The sequence below is a fragment of the Gossypium hirsutum genome, chromosome A12 (assembly GCF_007990345.1).
Source record: "Gossypium hirsutum isolate 1008001.06 chromosome A12, Gossypium_hirsutum_v2.1, whole genome shotgun sequence".
NCBI lineage: Eukaryota > Viridiplantae > Streptophyta > Magnoliopsida > Malvales > Malvaceae > Gossypium > Gossypium hirsutum.
In genome coordinates, this window is record NC_053435.1 from 7,668,271 (window position 1) to 7,686,298 (window position 18,028).

The 18,028-nt window shown below is 35.3% G+C and overlaps 2 non-coding genes across 2 annotated transcripts; one reads left to right on the forward strand and one right to left on the reverse strand.

Moving 5' to 3' along the window:
• Window positions 1-7,219: 7,219 nt before the first annotated feature.
• On the reverse strand, window positions 7,220-7,326 carry LOC121212104 (small nucleolar RNA R71). The gene has a single exon (XR_005907314.1). It is a non-coding gene; the product is annotated as a small nucleolar RNA R71 (small nucleolar RNA).
• A 5,381-nt stretch (window positions 7,327-12,707) lies between these two features.
• Window positions 12,708-12,814, forward strand: LOC121211533 (small nucleolar RNA R71). Its single transcript, XR_005906757.1, has one exon. It is a non-coding gene; the product is annotated as a small nucleolar RNA R71 (small nucleolar RNA).
• Window positions 12,815-18,028: the final 5,214 nt, after the last annotated feature.

Sequence of the window (18,028 nt, forward strand, 5' to 3'; positions counted from 1 at the left end):
GCTCAAATAAGAGACGATATGTATGTGCTCGAATGGACTATGATATTATTTATGAAATGTTTAGAAAAGAATGATTATAAGTTATGTTTTTATGGTAATTCTTTGTAACCCTATTCCAATGATAAATACGGGTTAAGGGTGTTACATTGAGCAACTCTGATTCTTATCCATTTCTGATTATTTATTAATTTGTAGCAATGAGACCTAATATGCTCAACCTTTCCAAAATGGTGACAAACATGTTTTTTATTATTCTTTCACTTATTTTCAGGGGAGGAACAACATATTCTTTAGACTTACAAAATAGTAGGAGAAAAACTTTCAGTAGTGTATCTTAAGACATTATGATTAGTTTTGACTCTTCGAAAGGCCAATATTTCATCTAGTTTCATACTTTGAACTTTAAAATTCTTAGGAACAACCTTGGTAGCATTTTATTCTTATTTGGTAGCACTCAGCTTTGCATATTTCATCATTCTCTTTGACAACCTTATTAAGCTCCATATTAGCCTTCTCAAGTTTGACAAATCACAACATCTTTTTCTTTGACATCCTTCACAAGTTTAAGATTCTCTTATTTGATTCTAGCATTCTCTATTTCAAGGCATTGTTTAATTAACTTAACATATTCCAGTTACCTAGCATCATTTTGTAAGCTTCCTTCAAACTCTTAATAGGATCATTGTTACTATTTAAATCAATTGTCATAGATCCTGTTGCAGCATCTGATTTAATAGTACATCTAAATGCTAAATAATTACTTACCCAATCTTCATCATCAATGCTCTCATTCTAGGATTTTTCCTCATTCTAAGAGAGTGTAAATATTTATGTTTCTTATTGAAAGTATTAGCACACTTAGCTTTGTTGTTTCCAAAACCTTTGTTACACCCGAATTCGTTAAGTCTCAAGTTACAAAAGGGATTTGTGGATCTAATTAAAAAGTTTTCCAATCTGGTGGGTTCTTTTGTAAATAATGACAAGTTTTGAGCTGGTTGAGAAATGTTGGATTCCAACTGTAATCTGATTTCTTTTGAACTAGATAGTTTCTTAGTGGAGACATGATGATTAAGGTATTTCAAGGTGGTTGTGAATTGGTTTTGGTGAAAGGGGCTGAAGGGACTATATATATATATTTAGGAGAGGCATTCTTCTCCAAGGATAATTCTTTTATTTTTCTTCTCTTCTTCTTCTTCTTCTTTTCTCTGATTTGTTATGAAAAAGAGAAGATTTAAGACATTCGTGCATGAAGGGGAGAGGTTGAGGTCTAAGTCTTAGAAATTGAAAATCTTGTAAGCTGGTAAGCTTTCTAATTTTTTTTATATTATCAGAATTAAGAAAAAGAAGGTATTTAATGATTTTAGTTAATTTTAAATTTTGTTTTATTTTAGGTAAAGCGATAGATAACCATTTATATGGCCTATGTATTCTGTTTTAGGTAAAACGATAGATAACCATTTATATGGCCTATGTATTCTATTTTAGGTAAAACGATAGATAACCATTTATATGGCCTATGTATGCAAAGAGATATGGCTTTTATTATAATGAATGGTCTCAATTGGATTCTGAAATGGTTGTTATGTTGTATTGACCAATGAGGCTCGAGTAACAAAGGAAGAAGTGTAACAACCCATTTTTAGTCAAATCGAAACAGTGGTTTCGAGGCCACAAATCTGAAGTTGAAATAATTATTTTATTATTTTAGTGTCTACAGCATGATAGTATAATTGTGTGAAAATTTCGTTAAGAAATTTTATCATTTGAATGCTTAATTCAGTAAAAAGGACTAAATCACGTAAAATGCAAAAGTGATGTTCTATTAGCTAAAAGTGTCTAATAGCTATGGAACTTTAAAGTGGAGGTCCTTATGTTTTAATTATACCATTATTAAGAAGGGTGGACATATATGGACATATTATCATGTATTTTTATGGTTTTTAATTAAGGTTAAATAGGTAAATTAAGTAATAAATGATAATTTAATAAAACCAAAAGCCATTTTCTTCATTATCTTCTTCTTCTAACCAAAATTAGGGTGTAGAAAAGCCATTTTAAAGGTTTCAAAGTTTTGACTACTTCATTTGGCTAAAATGGTATGTATTTTGTCCCGTTTTTAATAATTTTTATGTTTTTAAGATCGTTGCAACTAGGTCTGGCTATCCCAGGGACTATTTTGAAAATTTTTTAAAGAATTTGAATGTTTCCATTGATGAATAAGCATGTATTTTGAAGTTTCTTGATAGATTAGGAATGCTTGTTGATAGATATACAAGTTTTTTTAAGTGATTTTTAATAAAAATGCAAATTAGGGGCTAAATTATGAAATGTGTAAATTTAGGGGTTAAAATGTGAAATAAATGAAAATTTTGGGCTGCTATAAGCATGATAAATATTCAACTAGGCTTGGGTTGTGATGAAATTGAGTGAATTTTATTTTACGAGCCTAGGGACTAAATTGTAAAATTGTTGAAATATTAGGAGCAAAAGTGTAAATGTGCTTTAATGCGAATTTTGGACTAAATTGAATAGAGAGATAATTAAATAATCTAATTTTGATTACATATAGATCAAGAAAAGTGAAATACGAACTTAGATCAGGGAAATAACAAGGTTACAGAATAATTGACCCGTTTAGCCGTTTTTACATTTGAGGTAAGTTCGTATATAATAAGAATTGATATAATTATATTTTAAATGCTTTGATATTGTATGAATTGTGAATTTGACTTTATGGATACATTTGACGACGATTCGGCATTGAAACTCCCGATTGAACTTTAGGAATAGATTCATTAAGGGATACTTTGATTTAGCTTCAGGCCATTATATCGGCACTTCGGGTGTGAGTTACTTTGATTTGGCTTCGGGCCATGATATCAGCACTTCAGGTGTGAATTTTATTGATTTGGCTTCGGGCCATGATATTAGCACTTGTGGAGCGAGATACATTGAGTTAGCTTTGGGCCATGATATGAGCACTTAATGTGCGATACTCTTAAGTATCCGACTGCTATTCCGAATGGTTCAACGGGTATATTGAAGATGGAAATTGGTGAGAAATAGATACGTATCGATACAGGTATGTACGGAAAACTATTTGAGCAATGAATCAAAGGAAGTTTTGAGCTTATGGTAAACTATGTGGTTAATTTCATGTTAACTTGATGTTTAATGTTTTGATGCAATTTGAGTTACTTATTTGAAAATGTAAATGAATGGTGAAATTTGTTTAATTTTTTCATACGAACTTACTAAGCTTTATAGCTTACATTGTTTATTTTTTCGTATTTTATAGTGATTTCTAAGCTAGCTCGGATTCGAGGATCATCGGAGACTTCATTATACTATCAAGCTATCAATTTGGTACTTTTAAGCTTATGTTTTGGTTATATGGCATGTATAGGGTTGTGGTCATGTTGATTATAAGTTGATAATGATTTTGGCCATTAGAATTGACTTGTAAATGTTTATATTTTGGTTTGTATATATAGCCATGAGTGATGGCTTATTTTGGATTGCTTTGGTATGCTTGAATCATGTATTTATATAAGTGTATGTGACTTGTGTGATGTTTTAAATGTTGGACATGTTATGCTTATGGATAATTAGCATTATAGTTATCTAATAGTCAAGTTTTGAATGGTTGATATGCTTGAGAGAATAGATCAAATGATGCATATTTGTTAATGGTCATTTTGATGATTTGAGAAGATAAAGATTGATATGAACTTAGATGGCATAATGTGGTATTTATGTTTTGTATTAGTTGGTGTTGGAAATGGTATAAATTATGCTTGATTTGGAATTAAATTATATGTCTATTGAAGTTAAGTTTTGTGCCATATGAGTTGTGTAGGTGTGCCTAAGTTTAGGTGGAAAATTGGCTTGGTAAATAGCCTATTTCAGTCCACACGGGCAGAAACACAGTCATGTGTCTTAGTCGTGTGCGACACACGGTCATGTTACATGGTCGTGTGTCCCCAAGTGTTGAATTTGAAACCAAGTCAGTATACTCCACACGGCCTCACACACGGGCGTGTAACTTGGCCGTGTGGCATAATCAGTAAACCCTACAGGTTTGGCATAGCCTAGCAAACGGTCTAGCACACGGGCATGTATGGCCATTTTTAGGGCACATGGGCTAGCCACACAGGCGTGTGTGTTGGCCGTGTGACCCAAGTCAGAGAGTTACTCTAGGTCAAACACGGGTAGGGACATGGCCATGTGCTCCCATTTTGAATGTCCACGCGGCTTGTAACATGGGTTTGTGACATGTGCTCCCATTTGAGAGACACGGCCGGACCACACGAGCGTGTGTCCCTTATTTTTGAAAAAATTTTCTAAGTGTTCTATGAGTTTTCAAAGTTGTCGGTTTAGTCCCGAATCACTTCTAATGCATGTTTTAGGCCTCGTAGGCTCGTATTAGGGACATATTGATTGAGATTGAATGATAATTACATGAAATGTGAAAATGTATGCAAAGTGAATGTTTAATTGTTTCTAAGTACGGTAATACTCTATAACCCTATTTCGGGGTTAAATATGGGTGAGGGATGTTACATTTGTTGGTATCAGAGTTACAGTTTAGTCGATTCTCAGGCTATCGTAGCGTGCGTGAGAGTCTGGCTATACATGCCATATATAAATTGTGATAGTGTGATGACTCTTAACAATTTAAAATGTGTTTTCGTATAGTAATTGGATCCCGATCGAGCTGTAGCTGACGATGTAGAGAGTAATGCACCAGCTCCTACTCAAGGGGCAGCGTCGTCTGATTCTAGACTTGTGTCGAGTAGTCACGAGGAAGAGGCTAAAGAAGATTTTTTTCAAATGATTAATGAATGGTTCACGCAATTTGTTAGAACCAATTCAGCTGCTCAACAACCTCCACCCCCACCTAATCCTCAACTGGTCCCTATAGCTTCTCAAGTTGTGGAACTTCAACGATTGAATAAGACACCAGTAGATAAAATCCAAAAACACGGGGCTGAAGAGTTCAGAGCTACCATTGATGATGATCTTCTGCGAGCTGAATTTTGGCTTGAAAACACTATTCGGGTATTCGATGAACTTTCGTACACGTCAGCTGAATGTTTAAAGTGTGTCATTTCCTTATTAAGAGACACATTAATAAACCGTAATTTATACATATTTTTACCCCATGCTTAACACGTTTTATGGATGATTTTCCCTTAGAATTGGTGAATTCGATGCTCCTAATGCCTTAATTTCATGTTTTATACTTAGGAGAGCATAGGAGACCGAAAGGAACGAAAAATGGGCCAAAAATAGAGAAAATGGGACAAAGTATGAATTCAACATGGCCTGGACCTCCTCACACGGGCAGACTACACGGCCGTATCAATTTCGCAGAATCGAAGCACGACTCACACGGGTGGACCACACGGTCATGCCTATTTAACAGGCTTGAGCACGGCGTGAAGTAATCTCACACGGGCATGTCCCTGCCAAGCCCAAGTTGAGTCCAATTCGAAAAAGGCTAATTTTGATGGTTCTTAGGCACTCCAAAGCCTATAAATACGCCCTAGAGGAGGAAGAAAAGGGAGGCACGGAGAGGGAGGAAGGAATTACTCGAAGAAAGTCGATTGTTCCATCTCAGAAGTCAGATTCATCATCAAGACTGAAGATCTCCCCTCAATTTCCCTTCAGGAGTTTTGGGTTTTCTTAATGTTTTGTATTCGTTATTCTTCTGAGATGTTTTTCTTTTTAGTTATGAACTAAATCCCCTAAATACCTAAGGGGAATGAAACCTAAAACGAATCTTGTTATTATTTTTTGAATTGTATGATAAATATTTAACTTGTTCTTAATTATGTGTTCTTAATTCTTATTTTGATATCCCAAGATACTGATTCAAGATAAGCTCTTATTCAGAGGAGGAATAGACCCTGTCTAATAATACATTTGTCATAATTAAGCGGAGTTGATTGCGCGTCTAGAGATAGGGTGACAAGATTTTGCCGGATTAGGGTGAAACCTAATAGGCGGATCTATAGATCGAGTTAATGCAACCCTAGAGTGTTAATTAGAGAAAAGTCTCAGTTATTCAATCTAGGGATTAGACGTTATTAGTCTTGAATAGGGATAATAATATAACTTAGGGATCTCGACGGAACAAATTGAATGAAAAAATCATCCAATTCGGAGCCAGAATAACAAGTAAAGTCTAGGTGGATTTTTCCTTAGGTATTGTCTTAATTCAATCGTTTTCCAAAAGTAATCCCCCAATTCTACTTTCTGTGAATTCTTAGTTTAGATAATTAGTTAGTTAAAACAAAACCTCTTTATTCTAAGGCTAGATAATAAAAAGACGGTCATTACTAGTACTTTTAGTTCCTTTGGGTTCGACAATCCGGTCTTGCTAAAACTATACTACTGTTCGATAGGTACACTTGCCTACATTGTGATAATAGTTAGTTTCAAGAACAATTCATTATAAATATTTAAAACCTGTTACACGAAAATCGCGATTAAGTTTTTGGCGCCGTTGCCGGGGAACTAAGATATTAGGAACGCTCAATTTTTATTACTTTAGCCATTTATTTTTCTTGCAATTTAATTTAATTTAATTTTTTATTATTTATTAATTTACTTTTTCTTTCTCTTGGCAGGTTTTTATAGTTTATGACTAGAAGAAACCCGTCAGGACCACTACTCTTTAACGAAGAAATCGATCGCACAGTTCGTAGATACCAAAGAGAAATAAAGCGAAGCTTAAGATACACAGAGAACGCGTAAGAGGACGATACTCAACCCCCATCCGAAGAGATGGCTGAAAACTAAGACAATCAGCTACCTCCTGCAATTGCAGTTAATCAAATCCTGCTCCACGCACTATGTATGATTATGCTAAACCTTTTTTAACAGGAACTGAATCAAGCATAGTTAGACCTGTTGTAGCTGCAAATACTTTTGAATTGAAACCTAACACTATTCAAATGATACAACGTTTGTTCAGTTTGATGGTTTGTAGGATGAAGATCCCAACGCTCACTTAGCAAACTTTTTGGAACTATGCGATACATTTAAAATTAATGGTGTTTCTGATGATGCCATTCGTCTTCGATTATTCCCTTTTTCATTAAGGAACAAAGCTAAATAGTTGTTGAACTCATTACCACGAGGGTCAATCACTACTTGGAAACAAATGACCAAAAAATTTCTATTAAAATATTTCCTGCCAGCTAAAACGGCCAAATTACGTAATGATATCTCTTCGTTTATGCAGATGCACTTAGAAACTCTTTACGATACATGGGAGAGATACAAGGACTTACTGAGAAGGTGCCCTCATGATCGCCTGATTTCGTGATAGGTTTTAAATATTTATAATTACTCATTCTTGAACTAACTATTATCGCTATGTAGGCAAGTGTACCTATTGAACAGTAGTATAGTTTTAGCAAGACCGAATTATCGAACCCAAAAGAACTAAAAGTACTAGTAATGACTGTCTTTTTATTATCTAGCCTAAGAATAAAGAGGCTTTTTTGTTTTAACTAACTATTATCTAAACTAAGAACGCACAGAGAATGGAATTGGGGAATTGCTTTTAGAAAAATCTATTGAATGAAGACAATACCTAAGGAAAAATCCACCTAGACTGTACTTGTTATTCTGGCTCCGAATCGGACAATTTATTCATTTAACTTATTCCTTAGAGATCCCTAAGTTATGTTATTATCCCTATTCAAGACTAATAACGTCTAATCCCTAGATTGAATAACCGAGACTTTTCTCTAATTAACACTCTAGGGTTGCATTAACTTGATCTATAGATCTCCTTATTAGGTTTCACCCTAATCCGGCAAAATCTTGTCACCTTATGTCTAGGCGCGCAATCAACTCCGCTTAATTATGACAAATGTACTCTTAAACAGGGTCTATTCCTCTCTGAATAAGAGCTTATCTTGAATCGGTATCCTGGGATATCAAAACAAGAATGAAGAACACATAATTAAGAACAAGTCAAATATTTATCATACAATTCAAAAAATAATAACAAGATTCGTCTTAAGTTTCATTCCCCTTAGGAATTTAGGGGATTTAGTTCATAACTAAATAAGAAAACATCTCAGAATAATAAATAATACAAAACATAAAGAAAACCCAAAACTCTTGAAGGGGAATTGAGGAGAGATCTTCAGTCTTAATGATGAATCCGGCTTCTGAGATGAATCAATCAGCTTTCTTCGAGTAATTTCTTACCCTCTACTCTGCTTTCTTTTTCTTTCTCTAGGGTGTATTTATAGGCTTTGGAATGCCTAAAAGCCCTCAAAATTAGCTTTTTTCGAATTGGACTCAACTTGGGCTCGGTAGGGACACACCCGTGTGTGATTACTTCAGGCCGTGCTCAAGCCTGCCAAATTGACACGGCCGTGTGGTCTGCCCGTGTGAGGAGGTCCAGGCCGTGTTGATTTCGTACTTTGGCCCATTTTCTCCGTTTTTGGCCCTTTTTTGTTCCTTTCGCTCTCCTATGCTCTCCTAAGTGTAAAACATGAAATTAAAGCATTAGGAGCATCGAATTCACCAATTCTAATGGAAAATCATCCATAAAATGCGTTAAACATGGGTAAAAATATGTATAAATTACGGTTTATCAAATACCCCCACACTTAAGCATTTGCTTGTCCTCAAGCAAAATTCTCAACTCATAATCAAAATAAATTCTTCTCAACTTATAATTTCTATCGATAATATCTCAGAAAAATCCATAGGTAATCATACATTGAGAATTCAACTAAAAGAATATCAGAGTTTCAAACATTCCAAGTTGAGCATTTTATCCTAAAAACATAGGTGTCTCCCCTCATTTAAGTAATTACCTTTGATTCAGAATATCACAAAGTTTCACATCCTCACTGAAGATTCACTCAAATCAGTCGAGGTGTTTAAGGACAATAAAAGAAGCACTCAATAGTCAATAATGAAAAGTCATTACCATAGGCTTGCATGAAAATCAAATCTCCACCACTAATAAATTGAAATGAAATATCAATCAAAAGGTCTTTAGAGGGTTGTAATGAGGCTTGGTTAGGGGTTGCGGTCACAGGCTGAAAGAAAGGGTTAGAATCGAGATTAAATTGAAAAATTGCCTAACTAAAAAAAGAGTTAAGCATCACTTGTGTACAACAGAGCTTCTTCTTAGAATATGGAATTTAATTTCTTTTAGCTCAAAAGATCACCATTACTAATATGTATACATGTTGTTGTTGTTGTTGTTGTTGTTTTTTTAAGAACAAGTTAAATAAATACAAAATAGAATAAAACATAGCTAAGCAACTATTCCAACTCAAATCTCGACAAAAATAAGGATCAAATTAATTTGGGGAATTTCAACAATAATGGGTTAAGGGTTAATATCAAGGGTAGTACAAGAAATGGCTTATTAGGCTCAAATGGGTTTACTAGGGGTTAATCGTGGAGGTAGGCTTTTCATGGCATGAGTGGGTTAATTCTAAATCCCTTAATCATTTTGACATATCAAATCAAATGGTGTGGTCTCGACATGCATAATCAAGCAAGTTCTAGAATAACAGTTCAATACTGACGCACTCAAAGCAATAATAAAAGTGAGCATGAAAGAATTAATAGATGCTCAAAAGGCTCAAAAATCTCACAAAAATTATGGCTTTTTTACGTTAAAACTTGTGAATTCCAACTCAAAGTAATACCTAAACTTTGGGTAAACAACCAAAATTTTAAATTCTTCAAAATCAACTTATCATGCTTGATTCTCTAACGTCTTAAAGTTTAAACAATCAATGCATAAATGCCTATGTTTTAATTCAAGATATATCAATCAAAATCATAAATCAATCAAAATTTATCCTAAATATGATATGAGAGCTTTTCAAGAGAACAAGGCAGTCATTCAGGGATTTTTCTGATAATAAAATGAATACCCCCCATACTTAAGATGTACATTGCCCTCAATGGACAAAGATAGATATAACAATATAAAAATAAGATAGGGAGAGAAGTGAAACTTCCTGAGTTGAAAATGGATGAAATTCTTGGATTAGCAAGAGCGAGTTGCTGGAAATACAACTGGGGGACAAACATGATTCTGAAGGACAAAAGGATAATTGGGGGAATAATTTGATAGTAATAATAAAAATAAGCCGTGTTTAAAAATAACAGAATCTTCAAAAATTAATAAAAGAAAAATAAAATAAAATAAGATAGATAATCTAATTTTTCAATGTGGCACAGCCGGTTCACACGCCCTTGTGGATCGTGTCCCGCCCGTGTTTATTACTAAGTGAGATGTCGTCACACGGCCTTCGGGCACGCCTGTATGTATAGGCTGTGTGTCTTCATGATCATGTTACATGACCGTGCGTGATGCGGTTCGCTTCTCCTACGGTCGTGTAGTTCTGCGCACACCTGTGTTATTTTGACAGTGTTGGCCACGGGTGATAGACACGGGTGTGTCACACTCCCGTGCTATTTTAACGGGTTCGACCATAGCCATGTCACACGGCCGTGGCATTTTATCGTAGCCCGTGTTTGGGAAAAATTATTGTCATGTTTTCATACGACCCTAAGCACGCCCGTGCTCTTGGCCGTGTCCCTGTGGAAAACCTGTAATCAAGCGTTCTGTTAGTAAGTTAGATGTTGAAGAATAAATTTTAAAGAAGTTAATATAGTTAGTGCTCGGGTTACCTCCCGAAAAGTGCTTATTTATAGTCTAAGTTCGACTTACCCCTTCATTGAATGATCATGGTGGTTTGAGGAGTTTATACTCCTTATTCCTGCTATTAATCCAATCAAAATAAGGTTTTAAACGGGTGTTGTTTACCTTAAAAGTGCCGAACTTGGGATGACTCACCTCGACTGTACCGAATGGGAAAATATTGAGTACCGTAAGAGGGATTTATTCATTCGGTTTGGTAGTGACAATGTGAGGATCTACGGCATCTAATAAAACTTTATCTCTAACCTTAAGTTGATTTGGAAAGGTATTGAGCTCGTTCTGTCGTAGTTTCGGTTTATGCGTCCGCCATTCATCTAGCTTCTCAATTTGTAGCCTTCGATCTTCATGATTGGGTCCTCTACTATCGCTTGAGAATGACTCATATGCTTCCTTCAGACTCATTTCCTGCAAAGTAGGTTGCACCATATTGTTAGTTTTAGTAGAATGGTTTAGACAATCACCTTCAATTTCTATTGTGTTGCCAGAATTGTGAGCTTGAAGGGTGATTGTTTCGTCTCCCACACGGAGTGTGAGTTCACCTGTGCCAACATCAATAATTGTTTTAGCAGATGCTAAAAAGGGTCTTCTTAGAATTAAAGGAGTGTTGCTATCCTCCTCTATGTCTAGAACAATGAAGTCAGTGGGAAATATAAATTTATCGATTTTAACTAGCATATCTTCAATAATACCCCTAAGAAATGTTATAGTTTTATCTGCTAATTGAATGCTCATCCTAGTCTCTTTGGGTTTCCCGAGACCTAATTGTTTAAACATTTTATAAGGCATGACGTTAATACTAGCCCCTAAATCAGCTAATGCATTATTAACATCTAAACTACCAATTAAGCAAGGAATTGTAAAACTCCCTAGATCTTTTAGTTTGTTGGGTAGTTTATTCTGTAGAATAGCTGAACACACTGCGTTTAGCTCCACATGCGACGCCTCGTCTATCTTCCACTTATTTGCTAAAAGCTCCTTTAAAAATTTCATTGCGTTTGGCATCTGTGATAGAGCTTCAATAAACGGTAAGTTAATATGTAATTTTTTTAAGAGTTTAAGAAATTTACCAAATTGTTCATTTGAGCGGTCTTTCCTTGTTGCGTTGGGGTATGGCACACAAGGTTTATATTTGACATTCACCGAATTGTTTTTATTGTGATCTACCTCACCTTGATCTTTGCTTACCGAAGTTTCTTGCATTGGTTCTGGTTCAGGCTCAACAACTCCTTCTTCATCTTGAATATTAATTGCGTTGAGCTGTTCCCTTGGGTTGGGTTCAGTATTACTTGGCAAGCTACCTTGTGGTCGTTCAGAAATTAGTTTGGAAAGCTGGCCTATATGAGTTTCGAGCCCTTGGATCGACGCTTGTTGATTTTTAAGTGCTGTCTCGGTGTTCTGGAAACGAGTTTCTGACACCGAAACAAATTTTGAGAGCATTTCTTCAAGGCTCAGCTTCTATTCCTATTGGTAGGGTGGTTGTTGGTAGCCTGGAGGTGGTTGTGGTTTTTTATTTCCTTGACCGTTCCACGAGAAATTGGGGTGGTTCCTCCAACCTGCATTGTAAGTGTTACTATATGGATTGTTTTGAGGTCGAGGATTATTACCCATGTAGTTTAATTGCTCGTTATCCATGTTGTGGCCATAAGATTGGTATTCCGAATGGCTGTTTCCACCTCCACTTGCTTCGTACTGCATTACTGGGTGAACCTGTGAAGAACTAAGAAAACCATCCATCTTTTTATTTAAGAGTTCTACCTGATTAGAGAGCATGGTGACCGAATCGACGTTATAAACGCAGGCTGTTTTCGTTGGCTTTGTCCTTATGACTTGCCACTGATAGTTATTCAGTGACATCTCCTCTATAAACTCATAGGCATCTTCAGGTGTTTTATTATTGATGGTTTTGCCAGCAGCTGCGTCAATCATTTGTCGAGTCGAAAGATTCAGGCCATTATAGAACGTTTGAACCTATAGCCAAAGCGGTAACCCATGGTGAGGGCACCTTCTCAAAAGGTATTTGTATCTCTCCAATGCATCGTAGAGTGTTTCTAAATCCATCTGCATAAAAGAAGAGATATCATTACGTAATTTAGCCGTTTTAGCCGGTGAAAAATATTTTAGTAAAAATTTTTTGGTCATTTGTTCCCAAGTAGTAATTGACCCTCGTGGTAACAAGTTCAACCACTGTTTAACTTTGTTCCTCAATGAAAAAGGGAATAACCGAAGACGAATGGCATCATCAGATACACCATTAATTTTAAATGTATCGCATAGTTCTAAGAAGTTGGCTAAATGAGTGTTGGGATCCTCATCATGCAAACCATCAAACTGAACAAATTGTTGTATAATTTGAATAGTGTTAGGTTTTAATTCAAAAGTATTTGTAGCTACAGCAGGTCTAACTATGCTCGATTTAATTCCTGTTAAAGAAGGTTTAGTATAATCATACATAATGTGTGGAGTAGGATTTTGATTAACCGTAATTGCAGGAGGTAGCTGATTGCCTTGGTTTTCAGCCATATCTTCGGTTGGGGGTTGAGTATCGTCTTCTTGCTCGTTCTTTGTGTATCTTAAGCTTCGCCTTATTTCTCTTTGATTTCTGTGAACTGTACGATCGATTTCTTCGTCAAAAAGTAATGGTCCTGATGGATTTCTTCTAGTCATAAACTATAAAAACTTGCCAAGAGAAGGAAAAATTAAATTAATAATAAATAATAAATTAAAGTGCACGAAAAATAAATGGCTAAAGTAATAAAAATTGAGTGTTCCTAATATTTCAGTCCCCCGGCAACGGCGCCAAAAACTTGATCGCATGATTTCGTGATAGGTTTTAAATATTTAAAATTACTCGTTCTTGAACTAACTATTATCGCGATGTAGGCAAGTGTTCCTATTGAACAGTAGTATAGTTTTAGCAAAACCGGATTGCCGAATCCAAAGGAACTAAAAGTACTAGTAATGACTCTCTTTTTATTATCTAGCCTAAGAATAAAGAGGTTTTTTTATTTTAAATAACTAATTATCTAAACTAAGAACGCGCAGAGAATGGAATTGGGGAATTACTTTTGGAAAAAATTGATTGAATGAAGACAATACCTAAGGAAAAATCCACCTAGACTGTACTTGTTATTTTGGCTCCGAATCAGACGATTTATTCATTTAACTTGTTCCGTAGAGATCCCTAAGTTATGTTCTTATCCCTATTCAAGACTAATAACATCTAATCCCTAGATTCAATAACCGAGACTTTTCTCTAATTAACACTCTAGGGTTGCATTAACTCGATCTATGGATCCCCTTATTAGGTTTCACCCTAATCCGAAAAAATCTTGTCACCCTATGTCTAGGCGCACAATCAACTCCACTTAATTATGACAAATGTACTCTTAAACAGGGTCTATTCCTCCTCTGAATAAGAGCTTATCTTAAATCAGTATCCTGGGATATCAAAACAAGAATTAAGAACACATAATTAAGAACAAGTCAAATATTTATCATACAATTCAGAAAATAATAACAAGATTCATCTTAGGTTTAACTCCCCTTAGGTATTTAGGGGATTTAGTTCATAACTAAATAAGAAAACATATCAGAATAATAAAGAATACAAAACATAAAGAAAACCCAAAACTCTTGAAGGGAAATTGAGGAGAGATTTTCAGTCTTGATGATGAATCTGCCTTCTGAGATGAATCAATCGGCTTTCTTCGAGTAATTTTTTACCCTCTACTCTGTCCTCCCTTTTCTTCCTTCTCTAGGGTGTATTTATAGGCTTTGGAATGCCTAAAAGGCCTCAAAATTAGCCTTTTCCGAATTGGACTCAACTTGGGCTCGGTAGGGACACGCCCGTGTGCGATTACTTCAGGCCGTGCTCAAGCCTGCCAAATTGACACGGCCGTGTGGTCTGCCCGTGTGAGGAGGTCCAGGCTGTGTTGATTTCGTACTTTGGCCCATTTTCTCCGTTTTTGACCCGTTTCTCGTTCCTTTCGCTCTCCTATGCTCTCATAAGTGTAAAACATGAAATTAAAGCATTAGGAGCATCGAATTCACCAATTCCAATGGAAAATGATCCATAAAATGCGTTAAACATGGGGTAAAAATACGTATAGTTTACAATTTATCACCTCACTATGGATTACCGTTTTGGCTACAGGTTCAAACGTTCCATAATGGCCTGAATCCTTTGACGTGGCAAATGGTTGACGCAACTTCTGGCGGAACCATCAACAATAAAACACCTGAAGATGCTTATGAGTTTATAGAGGAGATGTCACTTAATAACTATCAGTGGCAAGTCATGAGGACAAAACCAACGAAAACAGCCGGTGTTTATAATGTCGGTTCGGTCACCATGCTCTCTAATAAGGTAGAACTCTTGAATAAGAAAATTGATGGTTTTCTTACTTCTTCACAGGTTCGCCCAATAATGCAGTGCGAAGCAAGTGGAGGTGGATCAAGCAATTCGGAATACCAGCCTTATAGCCACAACATGGATAATGAGCAGTTAAATTACATGGGTAATAATTCTTGATCTCAAAACAATCCATATAGTAACACTTATAATGCAAGTTGGAGGAACCACCCAAATTTCTCATTGGGAGGTCAAGGAAATCAGAGATCACCTCTAGGATACCAACAACCACCCTACCAACATGAGAAGAAGCCGAACCTTGAAGAGATGCTGTCTAAATTTATCTCGGTATCAAAAACTCGTTTCTAGAATACTGAGACAACACTTAAAAATCAACAAGCATCGATCCAAGGGCTTGAAACTCAGATAGGCCAGCTGTCCAAACTAATCTCCGAACAACCACAAGGTAGCTTGCCAAGTAATATTGAACCCAAACTAAGGGAACAACTCAACGCGATTAATGTTCAAGATGAAGAAAAATTCATTGAGCCTGAGCCAGAACCGAAGCAAGAAACTGTGGTGAGCAAAGACCAAGATGAGGTAGGTCATAATAAAAACAAATTAGTGAATATCGAATATAAACCTCATGTGCCATACCCCAACGCGACAAGGAAAGACCGCTCAGATGAACAATTTTGTAAATTCCTTAAACTCTTAAAAAAATTACATAATAACTTACCGTTTATTGAAGCCCTATCGCAGATGCCAAACGAAATGAAATTTTTAAAGGAGTTTTTAGCAAATAAGCGGAAGTTGGATGAGGTGTCGCATGTGGAGCTAAACGCAGTTTGCTCAGCTATTCTGCAGAATAAACTACCCAACAAACTAAAAGATCCAGGGAGTTTTACGTTTCCTTTCTTAATTGGTAGTTTAGATATTAATAATGCATTAGCTGATTTAGGGGCTAGCATTAACATCATGCCTTACAAAATTTTCAAACAATTAGGTCTTGGGAAACCCAAACAGACTAGGATGAGCATTCAATTAGCAGATAAAACTATAAGATTCCCTAGGGGTATTATTGAAGATGTGCTAGTTAAAATTGATAAATTTATATTTCCCGTTGACTTCATTATTCTAGACATAGAGGAGGATAGCAGCACTCCTTTGATTTTTGGACAGCCCTTTTTAGCAACTGCTAAAACAATTATTGATGTTGGAACAGGTGAACTCACACTTCGTGTGGGAGACGAAACAATCACCCTTCAAGCTCGCAATTCTGGCAACACATTGTAAATTGAAGGTGATCATCTAAACCATTCTACTAAAACTGACCATATGATACAACCCACTTTTAAAGAGATAAGTCTGAAGGAAGTACATGAGCCATTCTCAAATAATAATAGAGGACCTATTCATGAAGAACGAAGGCTACAAATCGAAGAGCTAGATGAATGGCAGACGCATAAATCGAGAACACCCAATAAACCGAAACTACAATAGAACGAGCTCAATACCTTTCCAAATCAACTTAAGGTTGGACAAAAAGTTTTATTAGATGCCGCAGATCCTGACATTGTCACTACCACACCGAATGAAGAAATCCCTCTTATGGTACTTAGCATTTTCTCATTCGGTACACTCGAGGTAAGTCATCCCAAGTTCGGCACTTTTAAGGTAAACAACACTCGTCTGAAAACCTTATTTTGATAAGAATGATAGCAGGAATGAAGAGTATAAACTCCTCGTGTAACGGCCTAATTTTCAGTGGTGTCGAAATGGTGATTTGAGATCACTAAATCCGACAAATAAGATTGAACAAGATAGTAATTTAATATTTATGAGTCAAGTAAGAATTTAGAAGAATTTGTGAAATGGTGAAATTAGTGAATTAAAAGAATTTATTAGGTCAAACGGGTCAAAAACGAGGTATCGAGACCTCAAAATTAAAAATTGAGCTATAAATATTTTTATAAATATTTATGGAGTGTCATTGAGTTAGTATTAAAGTTTCGTTAGAAAATTTTAACGTTTGGATGGCTAATTAATTAAAAAGGACTAAATTGAAAATAGCGCAAAATTTGTTAAATTGTGAGTAAATAGCTTAAGTATTTAAAAAGATGGATTTAAAGAGTAATTAGACCCAAAGGTTAATGGCTGGACGGTTTGGGTATGAAATAAGCAAGAAAACAATGTGAACAAGGGGTAAAATTGGAAATAACATAAAAGTTAATAGTTAAATAATGATGTAATTGAAAAATCTAGACATTTCTTCATATTTTCTCAGCCAAAACGCCATAGAAGGTCTGGAAAAAGCTTTTTTTTTCATATTTTTACATCATGTGAGTTTAATTCTTGCTTTTTCTTGATAATTTTTATGTTTTTATGACTTTTACAATGAGGTCCACTTATAAAATTCATTAGTTTTTGATTTTATGGGTGAAATTGGAAGTTACCCTGGATGGATAAGGGAATTTTATGATGAATTATTATGAAATTTAAGTTCTAATTTCATATTAAGGTGGTTTTATTAAGTGATTTTGATAGGAAATGATATTTAGGACCTAATTGTGAAAAAGTTGTGAATTGAAGGTTACTGTTGAAATTCAGAATAAAAAAGGTTTTGAAATAGTTTATAATGATAAAATAAAGTGTTAATTGAGAAAAATTAGTTCAATTGATAGGTGAATTAAGTAGGGACTAAATTGTGAAAACTGTAAATTTTGGGGTAAAAGTGCAATTTCAAAATTTGAACAGCATAAATTGTGAAGTGAAATAGAAATCAAATAAATGCTAATGAGTAGAAATATTTTATATTATAGATCAAGAATCCAAAGAAGAACGAGGAAAAGAAAAAGTTACGGAATAGTCCCTAAATTTCAATATCTTCTACAAATTAGCCGGGTAAGTTCATATGGTTGAATTTAGATGTATATTTGTGAATGATTGAAGTA